The sequence below is a fragment of the Saimiri boliviensis genome, chromosome 2 (genome assembly GCF_048565385.1).
Source record: "Saimiri boliviensis isolate mSaiBol1 chromosome 2, mSaiBol1.pri, whole genome shotgun sequence".
Lineage (NCBI taxonomy): Eukaryota > Metazoa > Chordata > Mammalia > Primates > Cebidae > Saimiri > Saimiri boliviensis.
The window spans coordinates 121,883,184-121,906,048 of record NC_133450.1 but is presented as its reverse complement, the minus strand read 5'-3'; the positions used below and the strand labels follow the sequence as shown (position 1 = coordinate 121,906,048).

Sequence of the window (22,865 nt, the reverse complement as noted above, 5' to 3'; positions counted from 1 at the left end):
CCTGGGATCAGATACTATCTCCAACTAGGTTACGTTATGCTTTGTGCCTGTTGGACTCTTCATAAATTAGAGATACAATAGTACTGACCCAATCTCTTCAAGTTGCATAAGTAGGAAATAAAATTATACATAGAAAAGACTTGGAACATTGCCTTATACAAAGTAGGTGGCTTAAAATGTTATTATTTTCGATGTTGCCAAGAGAGCAAACCCTGTGGTGGTGAATTTGGATATGTAAATCTGTTAAACTAATGAGCACTCCTTTCTCATAATATTGTCGCACTTGCACGTTATGTCGTAAGTATGCTAGTAATCTTGACTGTACATGTTTGGTTGTACAAATAAATTTTGCTTTGTGAGGGAATTAGTTGTAGTTGAGGGGAGATTCAAAGTTTGCTCAGCTTAACAAGCATTTAAAGGCAGCTAATAAACATCATGACTTGTATTTGAAAGTAGAAAATACTGACTTTCTTTTTATTTTTAAACCTCACATTCACAAGTTGTCTCAATTTTATTTTTTTATTACAATTTTCATTTCTCCCAAGGAAACTACTAACCATCACAGTTATTTTTAAATATCAACCTGCTGTGTTCTTTTGAAAGTCTAAGTATTAAGGAAAAAATAACACTGTACTTTTACTGCTACCCGTGATATTTTTTCTCTCTCCTTCTCTCCCTTTGGGATACAGTTTGGTTTTGGAAAAATACGGTATATATGCAGTGTTTGGTCAAATAATTTAGTGTGATGGAAAATGTTGTGAACCAGTCATGGTATCTGAGATTGTAAGAAGAGGCATTGAAAAGCTAGTGGCTGCACAAATGTATTAACTTAGTAACACAAAGTAGGGAGTTCTGAAATTGTGGTGGAAATATTGCCTGCCTTGACTACCTGTTCTTGAGTCCATTTGCTGATCAGATCTCAGGTTACAGAAAAGTCATATACCCTGGAAAGGGGTATAGGTATGAAACAGGAAACATCCTCAGCAGTCTATACAAGTGAGAGATATGACAGAGTTCTGATAAGACTGACTAAAAACTTGATACTTTCTTATATCAAAGGAGCAAATAATTGTTTTACCTGGGATGTCCGGGCCCAAATTTATAATGCATTCCTACCTTTTAATAAGTGAATAATGATCCCTTTCCCAAGAAACTGTTCTGAGACAAAAAACCTAAAAGGGAAATTGTTATACACACATAATATTCTTACATTCTGTATTTTCTGGGATAGTCTGTTTTGGATTAGATGATGAGTCCTAATTTAGGCTTGTAAAATATTATCAAGGAAAATCTTTATGAAGATTTTATTGAGATATTATTTTGTAACAAAAATGGGATAACTGTAATGTTCAACAAAAAGATAGGTGGTAGAAGGAAGGAAGGTGTTGGAGTGTTCAGTAACCTTACCCCGTAATGCCTTGGTACAAATTCTGTGAGAAGTCATTCTTGTGTAATAGAGGCATTCATTTTTCTCCTAATGTCTCTTTGGAAAATTCCCTTTCTTAAATCCTTTACTAGTGAGCTCTTAGCTTCTTGGAAGGAAGGCCCTTTATCTAGGAGAGTGTTCATCTCGCCACATAAAAATTCACAGTTAATGGCACATTAGTTCAATAAAATACTGTGCTTTCTAAAAATGATAATTATAAACACTTGCTATAAATGGGAGGAAGTTCAACATTAAATCACATGAAACAGACATCTAAACAAAAAATTGCATTAAAGCAATTGAATTCTGAATGCTTTTTTCCTTTAAAAATTTTCCTTCATGTTATTTTCACATTCTTTTATCAACAAATGACAATGAACTGCCATTGATTTTATTTTATTTTTTGAACTTAGGCACTGTATCCACAAGTACATCATTGCCCTCTCCAATTTTTAGGGGAAGATATTCTATTAACTAAAACCCAATAAATTTTGACCCATTATGTTTTTGGCACTACCTTATTTAGGTAAAAATATTAAGCATTTAGAATAATGCGTTTCAGAATATTTTGACTGGTGTTACTATTCATCGAATTAGATAGAATCTGCCTTTAAGGGGCTCAGAAGGAGGTAATGTTTGGATGTCATGAGGGTAGAATATTTTATTGTCCTACAAAAATGTTGATCAATTGCTTATAAGGGCTCATTTTTTACTAAGGACCATGTCACCAAAATAATAAAGCCAAATATGATAAGAATCACAATCAGAAAATATATTTTTCTTCTTTTATTTACAACCTACCAAGCAAAATAACATAGCTCTAATTTTGTCAGTCTCAGAACTATAAATGTAATTCAAATAGAACATAAAGAATTTTTATCACAGATGAATCAGATGAAAACTATCCAGAAAATACCCAAATATGTACATTACTCAGTTAATAGTCTAGGTACCAAAGGGAAACCAAATGCTTCTATTTATCTCTCTATGTATAATTTGGCAATTTTAATTTATAAGGGGCCCAACAGATGTTTAATTTCATAGGCTGATATAGTCAATATCACTAGATCCATATTTTTAGATTTACTTAGCTATATAATTCTGATTTCTCTTTGTTAGACTGTACTGACCTGATCATGGAGAAATAATCTAAAATGCCTTAAATTATGTTGGAACTCCCCAGAACTTTCCTCAGGGTTGCCTTTATCTCTTTATTCTAGAGGCTATAGATGAGGGGATTGAAGAGAGGGGTCACCATAGCATAGAAAAAAGTTCTAATTTTCAGCATCCCCATAGAATGTCCGAGTCCTGGGCTCACATACATGACCATAAGAGAGCAATAGAACAGTGATCCCACAGCCAAATGAGACCCACAGTTAGAGAAGGCCTTGTGTTTCCCAGTGCTTGAAGGCATACTCAACACAAGTTTCATGACAAGAGTGCAGGATCCAATAATAAAGGGGAAGTTCCTAAAATAACTAATGAACTTACAGTGTAACAAAACAGTTGGGGTTTGGGGGCAGCGGCACATGCCAATGCAAATACTGGCCCTGGGTCACACACGACATGGTCAGTAATGTCTGGACCACAGAGGGGCAGCTGAGAGATAACAGTGGGGATCAGGAACCACAGAAATCCACAAACCCAGCACATTAGGGCCAGTTTGGCACAGAGATGCCCAGTCATGATTTTAGGATTGTGAAAGGGATGGTAGATAGCAAGGTACCGATCAAAGGCCATCACAATAAAAGCAAGCATTCAGATATACTCAAAGAAAAAGAAAAAGAATTGGAGAAAGCATCCAGCAAAGGAGACATTTTTTTTCTCTGAAAGGAAGTTGACCAACATCTTGGGAATTGTAGAAGAGACATACCGTATCTCTAAAGAGGAGAAATTTCCCAGGAACATGGGATTGTGGTCACTAGTCACACCACAGGGCACAAGCAATGGCTCCATTCTCTGTTATGGTCAGTGCATATGTTGTAGTGAAGAGTGAGAAGAGGAAGCTTTGAATTATCCACTTACAAGAGAAACCTTGGAGTATAAATTGATTTACAAAAGCAAAGCTGGAAATGGGCTTAGAGACATTCATTGGGTCAGTGACCAGCAAGGTCGAGACACATTATCAGTTAGGACTCTTTTACAAATTGTGTTTCTATTTTAAGAATGCAGAGACAATGAACATGAAGTCATTTTTCAAAAGAATGATTAGGAAGAGAATGTAGTTTACTTTTTCTTGGCTATATAGTAGATGAGATTTGGGCATAGTAGGTAGCTGATTGAAAAAAAAAACAAACTTCTGTCAGCTCCTAAATCTCTCCTTAATATGCAATCATAATAGAACTAGGCAAAGTTAAACTCCTTTCGTCAGCTCATTATTTTGGGACAGAAATGATTTATGATGGTTTCTGGATAGCATACGCCTCAAAGTTAGTACTTTGAGAAGGCACAAGTATGTTAGTTTCTTACTGCAAATCCAGCTTATAGTGCAATAGACTCAGTAAAGAAAGTTTTGACCATTTACATTTCAGCTAAACATATTACTTAACATTTACATATGCAAAAGAAATGCACATATTTTAAAATAAATGGGTAGTAATCACATTAAAGCCATTATCTCTGAATTTCTATTGCTGCTGTTAGCCTAAGTTATTGTCTAATGTTACTTACTAATATTGACTTTTAATATTAATGTGAAAATGCTGCAATGTTTTCTGTAGAAAGCAAAGACTTTAAGTTTTTGATTAATATTTCACCTTACATAAACTGATATCGTGATTATTGATAAAATCAGTATCATATTGATTTAGTCATTATGTACAAAAGTTTGCAGAGATGTAGACCTTAAACTTTATTTTTTGAAGTTTTTTTCGTAAAATTTTGAGATTGATTTTCCTTGTATGCTTTTTGTAAAACTGAAAATTTCTACTAAATGACAGAAATCACTTTTTTTTTGTTATATGTAAACTTCCTCCTACGTTCTGTTTTTTTTTAAAAAAATTATGTGTGTATATGTGTGTGTGTGTGTGTGTGTGTGTGTGTGTATATATATATGTATATATATATATAATTGCACTTTAGGTTCTAGAGCACATGTGCAGAACATGCAGGATTGTTGCATAAGTACAAACATGGCAATGTGGTTTGCTGCCTCCATCACCCCCATCACCTGTATCTGGCATTTCTCCCCATGTTATCCTTCCCAACCTCCCTAGTCCCCACTGTCCCTCCTCTATTCCCCCCGAACTGATCCACTGTGTGATGCTTGCCTCCCTGTGTCCATGTGTTCTCATTGTTCAGTACCCTATGAGTGAGAACGAGTGGTGTTTGATTTTCTGTTTTTGTGTCAGTTTCCTGAGAATGATGGTTTCCAGGTACATCCATGTCCCTGTAAAGGATACAAACTCATCATTTTTTTATGGCTGCATAGTATTTCATGGCATATATGTGCCACAGTTTCCTTGTCCAGTCTATCATCGATGGGTTTGGGTTGGTTCCAGGTCTTTGCTACTGTAAACAGTGCTGCAATGAACATCTATGTGCATGTGTCTTTATAATAGAATGATTTATAATCCTTTGGATATATACCCAGTAATGGGATTGCTGGGTCAAATGGAATTTCTATTTCTAGGTACTTGAGGAATTGTCACATTGTCTTCCACAATGGTTGAACTAATTTACACTCCCATCAACAGTGTAAAAGTGTTCCTATTTCTCCCCATCCTCTCCAGCATCTGTTGTCTCAAGATTTTTTAATGATCGCCATTCTAACTGGCATGAGATGGTATCTCAATGTGGTTTTGATTTGCATTTCTCTAATGACCAGTGATGATGAGCACTTTTTCATATGTTTGTTGGCCTCATAAATGTCTTCTTTTGAAAGGTCTCTGTTCATGTTGTTCACCCACTTTTGAATGGGCTTGTTTGTTTTTTTTCTTGTAAATCTGTTTTAGTTCTTTGTAGATTCTGGATATTAGCCCTTTGTGAGATGGGTAGATTGCAAATAATTTTTTCCATTCTGTTGGTTACTGGTGCACTCTAATGATTGTTTCTTTTGCTGTACAGAAATTCTAGAGTTTAATTAGATCCCATTTGTCTATTTTGGCTTTTATTGCCAACGCTTTTGGTGTTTTAGTCATGAAGTCCTTGCCTATGCCTATGTCCTGAATGGTTTTGCCTAGGTTTTCTTCCAGGATTTTTTATGGTGTTAGTTCTTATGTTTAAGTCTTTAATCCATCTTGAGTTAATTTTAGCTTAAGGTGTCAGGAAGTGGTCCAGTTTCTGCTTTCTGCACATGACTAGCCAGTTTTCCCAAAACCATTTATTAAATAAGGAATGCTTTCCCCATTGCTTGTTTTTGTGAGGTTTGTCAAAGATCAGATGGTTGTAGATGTCTGGCGTTTCCTCTGAGGCCTCTGTTCTGATCCATTTGTCTATATCTCTGTTTTGGTACCAGTACCATGTTGTTTTTATTACTGTAGCCTTGAGGTATAGTTTGAAGTCAGGTAGCATGATGCCTCCAGCTTTGTTCTTTTTGCTTAGAATTGTCTTGGCTATGCAGGCTGTCTTTTGGTTCTATATGAAGATTAAGGTGGTTTTTTCCAGTTCTGTGAAGAGAGTCATAGGTAGCTTGATGGGGATAGCGTTGAATCTACAAATTACTTTGGGCAGTATGACTATTTTCACGATATTGATTCTTCCTAACCATGAACATGGAATGTTTCTTCATCTGTTTGTGTCCTCTCTTATTTCTCTGAGCAGTGGTTTGTAGTTCTCCTTGAAGAGGTCCTTTACATCCTTTGTTAGTTGTATTCCTAGATATTTTATTCTCTTGTAGCAATTGTGAATGGCAGTTCGTTCTTGGTTTGGCTTTCTTTAAGTTTGTTATTGGTCTATAGGAATGCTTGTGATTTCTGCACATTGATTTTGTATCCTGAGACTTTGCTGAAGTTGCTTACCAGTTTTGGGAGATTGTGGGTTGAGAGATGGGGTCTTCTAAATATGCAATCATGTTGTCTGCAAACAGAGACATTTTGACTTTCTCCTTTTTGAATTGAATATCTTTTATTTCTTTTTCTTACCTGATTGCTCTGGCTAGAAATTCCTATACTATATTGAATAGGAGTGGTGAGAGAGGGCATCCTTGTCTAGTGCCAGATTTCAAAGGGAATGCTTCTGGTTTCTGCCCATTCAGTATGATATTGGCTGTGGGTTTTTTGTAAGTAGCTTTTATTATTTTGAGGTACGTTCTGTCCATACCTAGTTTATTCATAGTTTTTAGCATAAAGGACTGTTGAATTTTGTTGAAGGTCTTCTCTGCATCTATTGAGATAATCATGTGGTTTTGTCTTTGGTTCCGTTTATGTGGTGGATTACATTTATAGATTTGCATATGTTGAACCAGCCTTGGATCCCTGGGATGAAGCCCACTTGTTCGTGATGGAAAAGCTTTTTGATGTGCTGTTGCAAACGGATTGCCAGTACTTTCTTGAAGATTTTTGCATCTATGTTCATCATAGATATTGGCCTGAAGTTTTCTTTTTTCTTTTCTTTTTTTTTTTTTTTTTGAGTGTCTGTCAGGTTTTGGTATCAGGATGATCCTGGTCTCATAAAATGATTTGGGAAGGCTTCCCTCTTTTTGTATTGTTTGGAGTAGTTTGAGAAGGAGTGGTACCAGCTCCTTTTTGTATGTCTGGTAGAACTCGGCTGTGAACCCATCTGGACCTGGACTTTATTTGGGTGGTAGGCTCGTAATTGCTGCCTCAACTTGTTTATTTGCATAAAGTTGTTTGGAGTAATCTCTGATGGTAGTTTGTATTTCTGTGGGATTGGTGGTGATATCCCCTTCACTGTTTTTTGTTTCATCTATTTGATTCTTCTCTCTTTTCTTTTTTATTACTCAGGCTAGCAGGCTGTCTATTTATTGATTTTTTTCAAAAAGCAGCTCATGGATTTATTGATTTTTTTGAAAGGTTTTTTGTGTCTCTATCTCCTTCAGTTTTGCTCTGATCTTAGTTATTTCTTGTCTTCTGCTAGCTTTCGAGTTTTTTTGATCTGGCTCTTCTAGCTCTTTCAATTTTGATGATAGGGTGTAGATTTTAGATCTTTCCTTGCTTCTCATGTGGGCATTTATTGCTATAAATTTTCCTTTAGACACTGCTTTAAATGTATCCCAGAGATTTTGATACATTGTGTCTTTGTTTTCATTGGTTTTGAAGAACATCTTTATTTCTGCCTTTGTTTCATTGTGTATCCAGTCAATATTCAATAGCCAGTTGTTCAGTTTCCATGAAGTTGTGTGTTTCTGAGTGAGTTTCTTAATCCTGAGTTCTAATTTGATTGCACTGTGGTCTGAGAGACTGTTATGATTTCTGTTGTTTTGCATTTGCTGAGGAGTGATTTACTTCCAATTATGTGGTCAGTTTTAGAGTAGATGTGATGCAGTACTGAGAAGAATGTACATTCTGTGGATTTGGGGTGGAGAGTTCTGTAAATGTCTATTAGGTTTGCTTGGTCCAGGTCTGAGTTCAAGTCCTGGATATCCTTGTTAATTTTCTGTCTCATTGATCTGTCTTATATTTACAGAGGAGTGTTAAAGTCTCCCACTATTATTGTGTGGGAGTCTAAGTCTCTTTGTAGGTTATTAAGAACTTGCTTTATATATCTGGGTGCTCCTGTATTGGGTGCATATGTATTTAGGATCATTAGCTCTTCTTGATGCATTGATCCTTTTACCATTATGTAATGCCATTCTTTGTCTCTTTTGATATTTGTTCATTTAAAGTCTATTTTATCAGAGACTAGGACTGCAACCCCTGCTTTTTTTTTTTTTTTTTTTTTTTTTTTTTTTTTTTGCTCTCCATTTGCTTGGTAAATCTGCTGCTGTGGGACTCATAACCACCTTTTTTCCCAGGAACTCTGTCCTGGGAAGTTGGGGCTTTATTTCTAAGTTCCTGATGTGCTGCCTCCTTTTCTCAGAGATGCCCTGCCCAGCTAGGAGGTAGCCTAGTCACAGTCTGCCAGCAAAGGCATTGCTGAACTGCCATGTGCTCTGCCTGCTGCTGTTTGAACTTCCTTGTGGTTCTGTTTATAGAGGTATAGTTAGAACTGCCTTGGTAGTGGTGGTCTGCCTCAGTAATGGTGACTGCCTAGGTAGTGGTGGATGCCCTTCCCCCCACAGAGCTGGACCATCCCTGGACGGAGCCAGATCACATGGCTCGCTGTTTCAGCCCCCTTTTTTTTCAGTTGAATGGGTGGCTCTGTCTCCCAGGCATTCCAGGTGCCAATTGAAATGGCCACCCAGATTTCTGTGAGTTTTTGTGAGGAGACCTTCTGCACCAGCTGAAACAGCCTTGTTGGAAACTTGTGGTGCTTTTCAGCCCGGGAAGCTCCTGGTCTGTGGGCAGCAATAAGTCATTTGGAAATGTGTTGATCACTCACCCTCTGTGTTGTTCCCACTGGGAACTGTGCTCCAGAGCTATTCCTATTTGGCCATCTTGAATCTGCCTCCCTCCTACATTCTTGTAAAATTATATTAGGGATTTGTGTTACCTGAAAAAAAACCTTTTTTTTTTTTTCTCACAAATACAGAGGGATATGAGTCCTGGAAGTCATGAGGGCATATATTTTGAGCACAAACACAATTTTCAAAAGTTTTCTTCCAATTTACTCTCTACACCAGTGCTCTGGGAAGTCTAGAGCATGACTAGTTAGCAGCTATGTTTGTGCTTCTTTTAATAATATGTGACTCTTTATGATAGGTTTCCAACCAGAATCATTAATAAACCAGCATTAAGAAATTATGGAATGAAAAGGGATTGACACAGGAGTGTCATGATTCTTGGCAGTGCTCAAAAGGTGAAGTCATCGTCGTTTTGACATGAACCAAATCTCTAAATGATCTATTTTATAAACCATATTCTGCCTCCAGCTAGACAGTTTTACTGTGGCCCCAAAATTAAAAATGCAATTTTAAAAACTCATGGTCTCTTGGGATGTAGCCTCTATAGCATTAGAAAATTTATCTTCCAAGCCAATGAATCTTTAAAAAGTTAATGATTACACATGCTCTGAAGAATCAGCAAAGAGTAATGACAATTTTTCTAAGGCATCATTATTTTATAAAAAGCTTTCCCACCAGATGGATTCTAAAAAAACTTTTGGAAGACACAGTCTGAGGAGAAATAAGATACAAAATGTCACCAAAAGTTCTGACATAATGTTTAGGAACATTTCAAGTGTTACTATGGGTATGTTGGAGGATATGGAGCCCAGTGAGGAATATACTGAGGTTCCAACATTGTAGCATGTTAAATAGAGATTGATAGAATTTAGAAATAACTTATACAAGGATGGCACCACAGAGTTCTTTAGCTATGAGAAGAAAGTATAGGAAGTAACAACATTTACGTTAATTGACAGAAATACTTCAGAGGAACATATGACTTCCCAATTAATATGAGAGAGATACTTATCTTTATTGATTAGTGTCCCTTCCATTTTTACTTTATGGCATTTAGGAACCGACATAGTGTAACTAAACACTCACGTGGGAGTGAATGCTCACACCATGTATTGTGAAGTAGTTGAGGACATCAGGGGTGTATGTCCTAGGACCACAGAAATCTTATGTCTAAAATCAGACTTCCACTTTGAGATACTATGGAGGAAAATGTTTATTAAGAAGTTTATTATCACTTAGTCAGAATACTTAGGAACTCCTAAAACATAGCTTTAATCTTGTTGTCTGCTCAAAGGCCATCAATAATTTCAAGTTCCTAAGTTCTCCACAAATTGACTTCAAATTACTTTCCTGGTGTTATCTTTCCCTACTCTCTTTTACAGATAAATTAGATGGTAGACAGCATTTCATTCTTTGAATAGCTTCAGTTTCCTATGTTCTGTTCTTTACGATCATTTTCTGTATTTGGAATTCTATTTATCTCCATCTACACCTGTGAAAAACCCTCCTTCAAGGTCCAGTTCAAAAGACATCTTGTTTTCTCAGAATGCTTTCCCCTCTTCCCCTAAACAAAGCACCTTTTCCATCCTTGCGCTTTTTTGTTGTTGGTGCTTTTGTTTTTGGACGAAGTCTTTCTCTGTCACCAGGCTGGAGTGCAGTGGCGCAATCTTGGCTAACTGCAACCTCTGCCTCTAGGGTTCAAGAGATTCTCCTGCCTCAGCTTCTCAAGTAGCTGGGATTACAGGTGCATGCCACCACGCCCAGCTAATTTTTGTATTTTTAGTAGAGACGGTGTTTCTCCATATTAGCCAGGATGGTCTCGATCTCCTGAACTTGTAATCTGCCTGCCTTGGTGCTGGGATTATAGTTTTGAGCCATCATATCTGGCCCCCTCCTTGCATTTTAATTTTACCATCTTTGTGTCTTTGTCATGATACAATTCACAAGCTGTGATATCAATGCTCATCTATGATATTGTCCTCTTTGTGTGTGTGTCTGTGTGTGTGTGTGTGTGTGTGTGTGTGTGTGTGTGTTTGTGTACGTGTGTGTGTGTCTCCATGAGGTTTTGGCATCAGGATGATGCTGGCCTCATAGAATGAGTTGGGCAGAGGTCCTTCTCAATTCTTTGGAATCATTTCAGCAGAAATGGTACTGACTTTTCTTTGTATATCTGGTGTAATTCAGCTGTGAATTCATCTAGTCCTGAGCTTTTACAATTTTTTTTTGATTGGTAGGCTATTTATTACTGATGCAAGTTTGGAGCACATTATTGTGTGTCCAGGAATTTATCCATCACTTACAGGTTTTCTAGTTTGTGTGTATAGAGGTGTGTGTAGTAGTTTCTGATGGTTATTTTTTATTTCTGTGGGTTCAGTGGTAACATGGCCTTTTTCATTTCTAATTCTGATGTTTCTTACAAAAGATTAGGATGACTAGCCAAAATCATGCAATCTGAATATGTAAAAAATATGTAATCAGAATATGGCTTCTAGTTATTATTAAATGTGTTTGCCTTTAATTTACTCTGGTCAACAATGTGAGTTATCTTTGGGACTTTTTTCTTAAATAATCTAAATAAATAATACTAAAGCACTATACTTAATAAACAGCCTTGTTAAATGAACATGCATTTGACCATTAGACTCAGGAGAAACAAGATTAATTAACATTTGACACAAGCTGTGATATCAATGCTCATCTATGATATTGTCCTGAAGTTCTCTTTGTGTGTGTGTGTGTGTGTGTGTGTGTGTGTGTGTATGAGGTTTTGGCATCAGGATGAATATACAAAAGATATAGATAAATTAAAAATTCAGAAATCTCATAAAGATATTTGGATAAAAACTTGAAGGAAATGTGGAGGCAAGAAATAGAAACGTCTGGGGAAAGAGGGTTCCAGGCAGAGGAGATGGCATGTATAGGTGCCAGGAGACAGGAGCACCCCTGACATGATTGAGACAGCAGGGAGTCCTCATCTCTTTCTCACCTCCACTATATTTAAATATGGCTTCCACCCACCACACCTCTGAAATGGCCATTTCAAAAATCATGTAATTTATTTACGTAAATTTATCTTAACAAATACTTTCGATATTTTACAAGTATAACTATACTTTATTAGAGAAAATAAACACTTATTAAAGAAAAATTTGAGAAAACATAGCCACAAGAATACAATATCACTAACATTTAATGTTTTTCCTTTCATCATACTTTCATTTCATTTCATTTCTATTTCATTATTAAGAACTGATTAGTTAATCCAATAATAACAATTGATTGTGAATGTTCCAGTGACCATTCTAAATGCTCTTGCACATAGCAGTGAATGAAATGTACAAAAATCCCTATGTGGAACTTAGATTCCAAGGAAGGCAGGTGGTAAATACATTAGTAAACTACATAGTATTTTAGGGACTGATGAGTCAACATGGAGAAATATTAGAAGTGTAAGTCAATAGGGAGTGTGTGGGAGATGGCAGGGGTGCATTTTCCCCCCATCCTTATTAAGGTATAATTGACAAAACCAGTATATAGATTTACATGAGAAGAAAAAGCAATTCACAGAACTAGCATTGCTTTACTTCTGTCTTTTCAGAGATATATTTGGCTGTTTAGTGAGACATTCTGGAGTTTAAACCAGTTACAGTTTTCCATAGGGAGCTAGTCTGTCACTTGGGTCTTTTCCCAATTAAGGAAGACTACTTTCCATGGAATCACTATCCAGTATGTGAGGTTAACTTGGCATTTATTCAATATGCCTGCTTTATAATAGGTAATTTTTTATTATTTTATATTAAAAATAACTCTATGGCATACAAGATGGTTTTTTTGAATATGTATACATGGTGAAATGATTAGTTCAAACTAATAAACATATTTATCACTTCCACATATGTTTTACTGTTGTGAGAACATTAGATTTTTTTTTTAACAATTTCAAGTATACTTTTGGGCATATGTATCCATGAGTTCCACCTTCAGGCATTCAATCAACTGGACAGAAAATATTAGGACAAAACCCCCCACAAAAATACAATAAAAATGAAAAACAATACAAATAGCAACTATTTATAAAACATTTATGGCCAAGCACGGTGGCTCACGCCTGTAATCCCAGCACTTTGGGAGGCTGAGACAGGTGAATCGTGAAGTCAAGAGATCAAGACCATCCTGGTAAACATGATGAAACTCGGTCTCTACTAAAAATACAAAAATTAGTTGGGTGTGGTGGTAGGCACCTGTAATCTCAGCTACTTGGGAGGCTGAGGCAGGAGAATTGCTTGAACTCGGGAGGTGAAGGTTGCAGTGAGCCCAGATCATGCCACTGCACTCCAGCCTGGGCGAGAGAGTGAGACTCCATCTCAAAACAAAACAAAACAAAACAAAAAACATTTATATTTTACTAGTATTATAAGTAATCTATAGATGATTTAAAGAATATGGGAGAATGTGCATCGGTTACATGCAAATATAAAATAATATCATTTTATGTAAGGAGCTTGAGCATCCCAGGATTTTGGTGTCCTTGGGGAGTCCTGGAACCAGTTGCTCCCCAGATATTGCAAATATTTAGGGACAATGGTCTAACGTATGACTATTAACTGTAGTTGTCCTGCTGTACAGTAGATCTCCAAAACTCATTCATCCTGTTTAGCTGAAAGATTGTACCTTTTGACCAATGTCTCTCAATTCCCCTGGGTGGAATTTCCAATGTCTAGTCAGGAAAGGCCTCTCTGAAAAGGTGATATTTAGTCAAGGATTTGAAGGGAGTGTGGGGGAAAGAAACATGAATATCTGGGAAAAGAGCATTCCAGGCAGAGGAAATGGCATGTATAGGGGCCATGAGGCAGGGATGTGCCTGTCATGCTTAAGAGACAGTAAGGAGTCTTCATCTTTTCCTCATGTCACCTCCAATATATTTAAATGTGGCTTTCCCTACCACACCCTTAAAATGGCCGTTGCATAAATCAAGAATAACCTTTGTGTTAGTCCATTTTACTCTGCTATAAAGGAATACCTGAGACGGAATAATTTATAAGGAAAAGTTTATTTGGCTCATGGTCCTGCAGGAGGTACAAGCATGGCATCAGCATCCACTCAGCTTCTGAAGCCTCAGGAAGCTTTCACTCATTGCAGAAAGCAAAGGGAGAGCAGGTGTGTCACATGGTAAGAGAGGGAGCAAAGTGGGAGTAGGGGGCTGTCCCATACTCTTTTTAACCATCAGATCTGATGGTAACTCTCCCCTGGGTAGGATACCAACCCATCCATGAGGGTTGGTTGGATACCATCACCATCCCATGAGGGATTCACCCCCATAACCCAGACACCTCCCACTAGGCACTCCCTCTGACATGGAAGATCACAATTCAACCTGAGATTTGGAGGGTACATTGAGTATTATGTGAGCTGTAGGCTTGTCAGAGATGGTCTTTATTGTGTTGAAGTGTATTTCTTCTAAACCAACTTTGTTGAGAATCTTTTCATGAAACAATGTTGAATTTTTCAAATGCAATTTCTGTGTCTAATTAGATGATTATCTAATTTTTGGGCTTCGTTTTGTTAATATCATGTATCGCATTTATAGACTTATGTATGTTGATCCTCCTTGTATCCTTGGGGTAAATCCATTCAAGCATGGTAAATTATCTTTTTAGTGTGCTATTGAATTAATTGTGCTAGTATTTGATTGAGAATTCTTGCATCTATGTTCATCAGGAATATTGGCCTGTAATTTTTCTTTTTCTTGTTCTTGTCTGGCTTTGCTATCAGAGTAATGTTGGCCATATAAAAAAAGTGTGGAAGTATTCCTTCCTCTTAGATTTTTTGGAGGAGTTTGAGGATTGCTAATTATTTAAATGTTTGATAGAATACATCAGTAAAGCTATTCTGGGCTTTTCTTTGATGGGAAACTTTATTATAATTCAATATTCTTACTCATTTTTGGTCTGTTCGACTTTTCATGATTCAGTCTTGGTATCTTGTATGTATCTTGGAATTTATTTCTTCTACTTTATTCAACTTGTTAGTATAAAATTGTTCATAGAACCCTCGTAGGAACTTTTCTTATGAACTTTTATATTTCTGTGGTATCAGTTGTAATGTCTCCCTTTCACTTTTGATTATATTAATATTTGAGTCCTTTCTCTTTTTTTCTTGGTTTGGCTAAAGGTTTGTTGATTTGTTTATCCTTCTGAAAAACCACTATTTCATTGAGTTCTTTTCTGTTGTAGTTTTAGCCTCTATTTTATTTATTTCTGTTCTGATCCTTGTTATTTCTTTCCTTCTGCTGACTTTGGGTTTAGTTTGTTCTTCTTTTATTAGGCACTTGAGTTGTAATATCAGATTGTTATTTTATATTTTAAAAAATTTTTTTAAAAATTATTTTGGTATAGGCATACAATGTATAATAATTACATCAGGGTAAATGGGATATCCATTACCTCAAGCATTTACCCTTTCTTTGTGTTAAAAACCATGCAATTATACTCTTTTAGTTATTTTAAAATGTGCTATAGTCACCCTGTCATGCTATCAAATACTAGATCTTATTTATTCCATCTAACTGTGTTTTTATAACCATTATCCATTCGTCCCCTTAACCCTAGTATTCTCCCCAGTCTCTGGTAACCATTACTCTATTCTCTATCTCCATGAGTTCAGTTATTTTAAGTTCTAGCTCCCATAAATAAGTGAGAACATGGAATATTTGTCTTTCTGTCTCTGGCTTATTTTATTTAACATAATAACCTCCAGTTCTATTTATTTTGTTGCAAATAACAGGATCTCATTCTTTTTCATGGCTGAATATTACTCCATTTTGTATATGAACCACATTTTCTTTATTTATTCATCTGTTCATAGACACACAGTTTGCTTCCAAATCATGGCTATTATGAATAGTGCTGCAATATACATGGGAGGGCAAATGTCTCTCCAATATCCTGATTTCCTTTCTTTTGTGTATATACCTAGCAATGGCATTGCTGGGTCATACAGTAGCTCTATTTTTAGTTTTTATGAGAAACCTCCAGACTGTTCTCTGTAGTGGTTGTACTAATTTACATTCCCATCGACAGTGGGTTCCCTTTTCTCCATATCCTAGCCAGCATTTCTTACTGCCTGTCTTTTGGATATAAGCCATTTTAACTGGGGTTAGGTGATTCCTCTTGTAGTGCTGGTTTGCATTTCTCTGATCATCAGTGATGTTGAGCACATTTTCGCGTGCCTCTTTGCCATTTATATGTCGTTTTTTCTGAGAAAGATCTTTTGTCCATTTTTAAATTGGATGATCAGACTTTTCCTATAGAGTTGTTTGAGTGCCTTATATTTTCTGGTTATTAATCCCTTGTCAGACATATAGTTTACAAATATTTTCTCCTATCCTATAGTTGTGTTTTTCAACATTGATTGAAATGATTCTATAGTTTTTGTTTTTAACTTCGTTTATGTGATGAATCACATTCATTGATTTACATACGTTGAACCATCCTAGCATTTCTGAAATAAAACTCACTTGATCATGGTGAATTAATTTTTTAATGTGATTTTGGATTTCATTTGCTAGTATTTTGTTGAGAATTTTTACATTAGTGTTCAACAGGGATATCAGTCTGTGTTTTCTTTTGTTGATGTGTCTCTTTCTGGTTTTGTATCAGGGTAATACTGGCCTAATAGAATGAATTTGGATGTATTGTATGTTACTGTATTTTTTGGAATAGTTTAAGTAGGGTTGGTATTAATTCTTCTATAGATATTTGGTAAAATTCAGCAGAGAAGCCATCATGTCATGGGCTTTCTTTGCTGTGAGACTTTTTATTAGGGCTTTGATCTCATTACTTGTTATTGGTTTGTTCAGGTTTTGAATTTCTTCATGGCTCAAACTTGGCAGGTTGCATGTATCTAAGAATTTGTTTTTTCTGGATTTTCCAGTGTATTGGCATATGGTTGGAAGTGATCCTTTTAATTTCTGCAGTATTGGTTTTATGTCTCAGTTTTATTTATTTGGGTCTTTCTCTTTTTTTCTTAGGTAAAGTTTTGTTGATTTCGTTTACTTTTTCAAAAAACAAACATTTCGCTTTGTGGATGTTCTATATTGTATGCTTTCCTTTCATTTTATTTATTACGACTCTGATCTTATTTTCTTCTAATAATTTGAATTTGTTTGCTTTTGCTTTTTTAGTTTTTTAAGATACATCACTATGTTATTTTAAATTTTTCTACTTTTTTGGTGTAGGCACTTGTGGCTATAAACTTTCACTTGCCAGGTTTTGGTACCAAGGAGATGCTGGCTTCATAGAATGAGTTAGGGAGGATTTCATTCTCCTCATTTTTGGGAATGGTTTCAGTAGAATTGGTACTAGCCCTTCTTTGTATGTCTGGTAGGATTTGGTTATGAGACTGGTCTAGGTTTCTTGATTGGCAGATATTTATTGCTGTTTCTATTTTGGAGCTTAATATTGGTCTTTTAGGATTTTAATTTCTCCAGGATTCAGTCTTGGGAGGTTGTTTGTTTCTAGAAATTTAGTGAAGCTTCCTACAACAATCATTATTCTATACATATTCTTATCTTGCATAGCAAGCTATTTCTCCTAACACTCAAAGTGGACAACTAGGTATATTGCTCCCAAATCATTGGTTTATGAGGATTTCCTCCACCGTTAGCCTCTGGCTATCCTTGAGAGGTGTTAAGTTGCAGCATTAGTCAATTTTTTTCTTGCCAAATATATATACAGACAATCCATTTGTGAGCCAAGCCTGAGGCTCTTTCTTCCTTTATTAGGGAAATCTATTTCTCACCATGAAGCCATAGGTGAGATATTATGACAAAGGAAGAGATATTGTCACAATAAAGGCATATCTGTATCTCATAGAAATGCTTTTTACTGTATCAAATAGTTTTCAATTCATTCTATCAAGTGACAGCAAGCTCAGTATGAGATAGTATTTAATATTGGTAATATAAAATTGAATAATGATTAACTTGAAGACAATTACAAATATGGGCACTGTACATGTTTATAATAATTGACATTATATTTTATTAAGAATTTCTATCCCTGGATTTGATCGAGGAGTGCGGTTACTGGACGACTGGGTTTATGGTCCCTCCGAGAGCTGCTGCATCGGAGGGTGCTTTTTTTTTTTTATCAGGGCAAGCTGTGTTCCATAGCAGGGAACTTTTGGCAGAGCTCCCACTATTTGCAAAGGATTTTGGATAAATAAGATCTGTTGAAGGAGCACCAAAAGGATTTAAAGTTTCTCTCTGAAGGAGAATATTGGAAGCTACAAATATTTTTTACAAATGTTATCCGAGCATTAGGTGAACATCTTAAATTAAGACAAGTTACTGCCACTGCTATGGTATATTTCAAGAGATTCTATGCCAGGTATTCTCTGAAAAGTATAGATCTTGTATTAATGGCTCCTACATGTCTGTTTTTGGAATCCAAAGTTGAGGAATTTGGAGTAGTTTCAAATACAAAATTGACTGCTGCTGCTACTTCTGTATTAAAAACTAGATTTTCACATGCCTTTCCAAAGGAATTTCCTTATAGGATGAATCATATATTAGAATGTGAATTCTACCTGTTAGAACTAATGGATTGTTGCTTGATAGTGTATCATCCTTATAGTCCTTTGCTCCAGCATGTGCAGGACGTGGGCCAAGAAGACATGTTGCTTCCCCTTGCATGGAGGATAGTGAATGATGCCTACAGGATGGATCTTTGCCTACTGTATCCTCCTCTCATGATAGCTTTAGCTTGCCTACATATAGCCTGTGTTGTTCAGCAGAAAGATGCCAGGCAATGGTTTGCTGAGCTTTATGTGGATATCGAAAAGATTTTGAAAATAATCAGGGTTATTTTAAAACTATATGAACAGCGGAAGAATTTTGATGAAAGAAAAGAGATGGCAACTATTCTTAGTAAAATGCCAAAACCCAAACCGTCTCCAAACAGTGAAGGAGAGCAGGGTCCAAATGGAAGTCAGAACTCTAGCTACAGCCAATATTAAAAGATTCCGAAGAATTCCATAGTGGACCACTCGGGAAATAAACCACTGGACAGATTTCAGTAATGTCTTCAGTGGAACACAAATGAAAATGAATAGCTTGTTTCTGTCAAGCATATTGGAAAGTGATTTTATTTTTGCAAAATAAGTTTTTCTTTAGTATGATTCTAGTACATAATTCATTAAAATCTCTTGATTATAAATGCTTGGAAAGGTTCTAAGGGGACCTACAGACAGCCATACATAGATGTTTCAAAATTAATAGCTTCTGATTCATATAATATTTCTTAATTTGGATTATAGAAATTGTAGCTTTTTATTAAGCCAGGAAATATGAAGCATAATTTGTTTAAAATTCTCTTTAGCCATTGAGGGACTAAAAAAGGACATAAAATTTACAGTCAGTATATGAGGGATTTTTTCCCCTCCATAAATTTAACTTTAAAACTGCATTTAAGGAATCAAATCTTACAAAGTCCTGGAAGATTTTGGTAACGATGTTGATAATTTCAGGGAAATTAATCAAGTACCTATATTGATTTAAAAGTGCATTTTATTCAATAGTTTGAGGATCTTGCCATGGAAGATACTAGCCCAGCCTAGCAGAAAAGTGCAACATGTATAGCGTACTTTGACATTTTAAAAGCTATATTCCATAACCATTTTGAAAGACTGGGCAAACTACATGAAGTTATTTATAATTAAATCACAGCTCATCAGGCATTTTGAAAGCTTAATTGGATTAAAAAACCATATGTTGGAATTTGATAAAATTTTAATGTTGATTTTTACTGTGAAAAGTTTTTTATAAGATATACACATCCTAGTTTAATTTTGTGTCTTGGTGTAGATTTACAAATTTGCTACAGGTATTCTGAGCCAGGAACACAATCAGGTTTCAGGCCAGTTTGATACTGGCTGTCCTTAATTTTAATATGAGAGTAGGATATCATACTAAATGTTATGTCAGTGGGACATACTGTCAGTGGGATGTATTGTCTGTGGAACTTAGCAAATTAATCATTTTCTTCAGACTTGAAGGAGAGTGATAAATAAAATTTGGAGTCATAGGATATTGATGTAAATTGAAGAATTAAATATTTTTAATCGATTGTGGACAGTGGCTTATTAAATTGAATGTTGACTTCCTAGTATAAAACTGCAAGAATAAAAGTAAGTTCTCTAGCTTAAAAAAAAAAAAAAGAATTTCTATTCCTTTTTTTTCTCATGTAATTAAGAAAGATAAAACTGGCATGGACAGGTGAAACTCAGCATTAAATTTGTCAGCACTTTAAAGAGAGCCCACCATTGAAGTTAGTTTGAATGAAGTTCTAAATTGTTCATATTTTCTTCCTATATAAAAGAGTTTTCCAGGCAAGTACTTAGCTATTTAATTTACATTTCACATGTGAAGTATAATAAAACAGCCACTCTTTTTCCTAGAACTCACATAAATCCTGCCTTTCAAATTCAGAAAATATTCTCAACTCAGGTTCTTTTTGACACAAAAACTAACTGCACTATGAGGGCTTACAAATTAAAATTCTGTAAATTACATTTCATATTGCGATTCCTTTTCATTATGTTTTTGAAATTTGTATTTGAAAAAAAATGGCCATAGAACAAAACAAAAATCAAAATGAAAGCTATATGTTAGTCAAATATTTATAGAATGGATTTTAAGAATTTTATTTTAGTATTGCCCAGCAGTACTCACATAAGTCACACAGTATTAATGCTAAACTAATTACATCAAAACCTGTGTTTAAACTGGGTTTACAGCAAAACAAGCTGTATCCTGAGTCGTGCTCACCTTGTTGCTTAGGTCTTATCTGTGCTATATTCCAGGTAACTAATCTGCTTTAAATTCCTAATTCTAGTTTTGTGTTCTCTCTGAAAAAACACTAAATATCAAACTAAGGTTATTAGTTTATTTCCATAATGTAAGGACCACTTGCTACATTTTGACAAGCTGGACTTCTTAAAACTTGGCTTTTTCTCAGCCAGTATCTCCTACTGCACAATTACTGGATTACAGTGTTAATTGTGAGAGCAGTCTATATTATCTGTTACATGTGTTATCAATTACTTTAGCTCAATAATACAAAAAGGATATCTGTATTCTTTTTAAAAAGTTGAATTACATATAGAGGTTCTGACTAGCTTAGACATAGAATTTTACATACTCTTTATTCATTTCAACACAAAATAAGACCACAGTATTGCAAATTGTGATGAGTGGTGTTTAAGATGTTAATGAGTCATTATTATAGGAGTTCTTAAATGAATTTGTAGACAAATATTCACGTCTAATTAAAGTTATATTTGATAAATAGAAATTATCGCATTGATATTTTATTAACACATTTTCCAGTCCTGAAGGTTTTCTTCAGAGAATCTTTCATCTCTTTGTTCCTGAGACTATATATTAGAGGATTGCAGAGAGGTGTTATCACAGAATAAAACAAGGTAATGATTTTTTGCATTTTTGCTGGGTGTCCGGATCCAGGACTAACATACCTCATCATGACAGAGCCATAAAACAGGGTGACAACTGCCAAATGAGAAGTACAAGTGGAGAAAGCCTTTCGTTTGCCAGCCTCTGAGGGAACCCGCATTACAGCCAGAATCACCAGAGCATAGGAACAAAGGATAAAGAGAAAGGTGCCAATCATGAAGATAGAATTGAATGTGGAGTAAATGAGCCGGGTGATAATGTCTTCAGAACAGGACAGCATCATCAGTGGGACAGGATCACAGACAAAATGGTTGATAATATTTGGGCCACAGTAGGATAGCTGTGAAATGAAAATAACTGGAGTTAGGAAGATTACGAACCCACAGGACCACGCAAAGATGATGAGGCCAGTGCATAATTGTTTAGTCATGATGCGTGGATAATGTAGAGGGCGGCAGATGGCAAGATACCTGTCAAAGGCCATGATGCAAAGAAAGAAGCCCTCATCGCACCCAAAAGAGAAGAAGAAGTAGAACTGTGCAAAACAACTCATGAATGAGATGGACTTGCTTGTGAAGAGGAAGTTGGCCAACATTTTAGGAACAGTTGTAGTAACATAACATATTTCCAGGAGAGAGAAATTTCCCAAGAGGATATACATGGGAGTGTGAAGGTGCTGGTCGCACCACACAGAACAGACAATGGCTGCATTTCCCGTCAGGGTGAGAGTATAGGCTACTGAGAAGAGACTGAAGTAGAGGAGCTGCATTTCTGGACTTGAGGGAAAACCCATGAGGATAAAGTAGCTAACAAAGTTGATAGTTTCTATGCTGGACACATTCATTAGTCTGAAAGACATGGAGATGACAGAGGTCACTGAAACATGAAATGGAACATTCTGGAAACACCAGAATTCTTTACCATGTATATTATAAAGCGGTAAACAATTAGACTTTTGTTTAAACAACAAAACTATGACTTTCATGACTCAACTCCTAAACAGATTTATTTTATTAAATCACAGCAATAGACAGCGGAAAAATATGAATTGTGGAGAATTTCTTTTTCTTGCTAAGAACACTAGACTTGAAGCCAGGAATGCAAAGTTTTGTGATTCCAATAAATTACCTGTAAACAATTAGCCTACTCTTTCTTCTGTTTACCTGCATTATTGATACTGTATTTATCTGGGTATGACGTTCTTTCAACAGTACTATGAATACCTGATTCATTACAATTTGTTAATGATATAAAAATAAAATACGAACTCAAGATATTTAAAAATACTCTTTCTCAATGTAGTATTATGTCAGGGCACAAATTAATATTTACTTTCAATTTCAGCTACTCCAGGTTACTTATGGTGTTTTAAAGTGGTAATAAAAATGACCTCCGATATTAGAGGATATATGGTCTTTTATGCTGTTTCACGTATCTGTACCAGTGTTTAGCATAAATATACATTCTTTTATTTTTAGGCAGTTGGATACCCTACATGCTGTGAG

At 35.7% G+C, this 22,865-nt stretch overlaps 3 pseudogenes; 1 reads left to right on the top strand and 2 right to left on the bottom strand.

Moving 5' to 3' along the window:
* Positions 1-2,585: 2,585 nt before the first annotated feature.
* LOC104652626 (olfactory receptor 11H12-like) lies at positions 2,586-3,533 on the bottom strand (annotated as a pseudogene).
* A 14,730-nt stretch (positions 3,534-18,263) lies between these two features.
* Positions 18,264-18,922, top strand: LOC101050791 (cyclin-C pseudogene; annotated as a pseudogene).
* A 2,432-nt stretch (positions 18,923-21,354) lies between these two features.
* On the bottom strand, positions 21,355-22,021 carry LOC101042200 (olfactory receptor 11G2-like; annotated as a pseudogene).
* Positions 22,022-22,865: the final 844 nt, after the last annotated feature.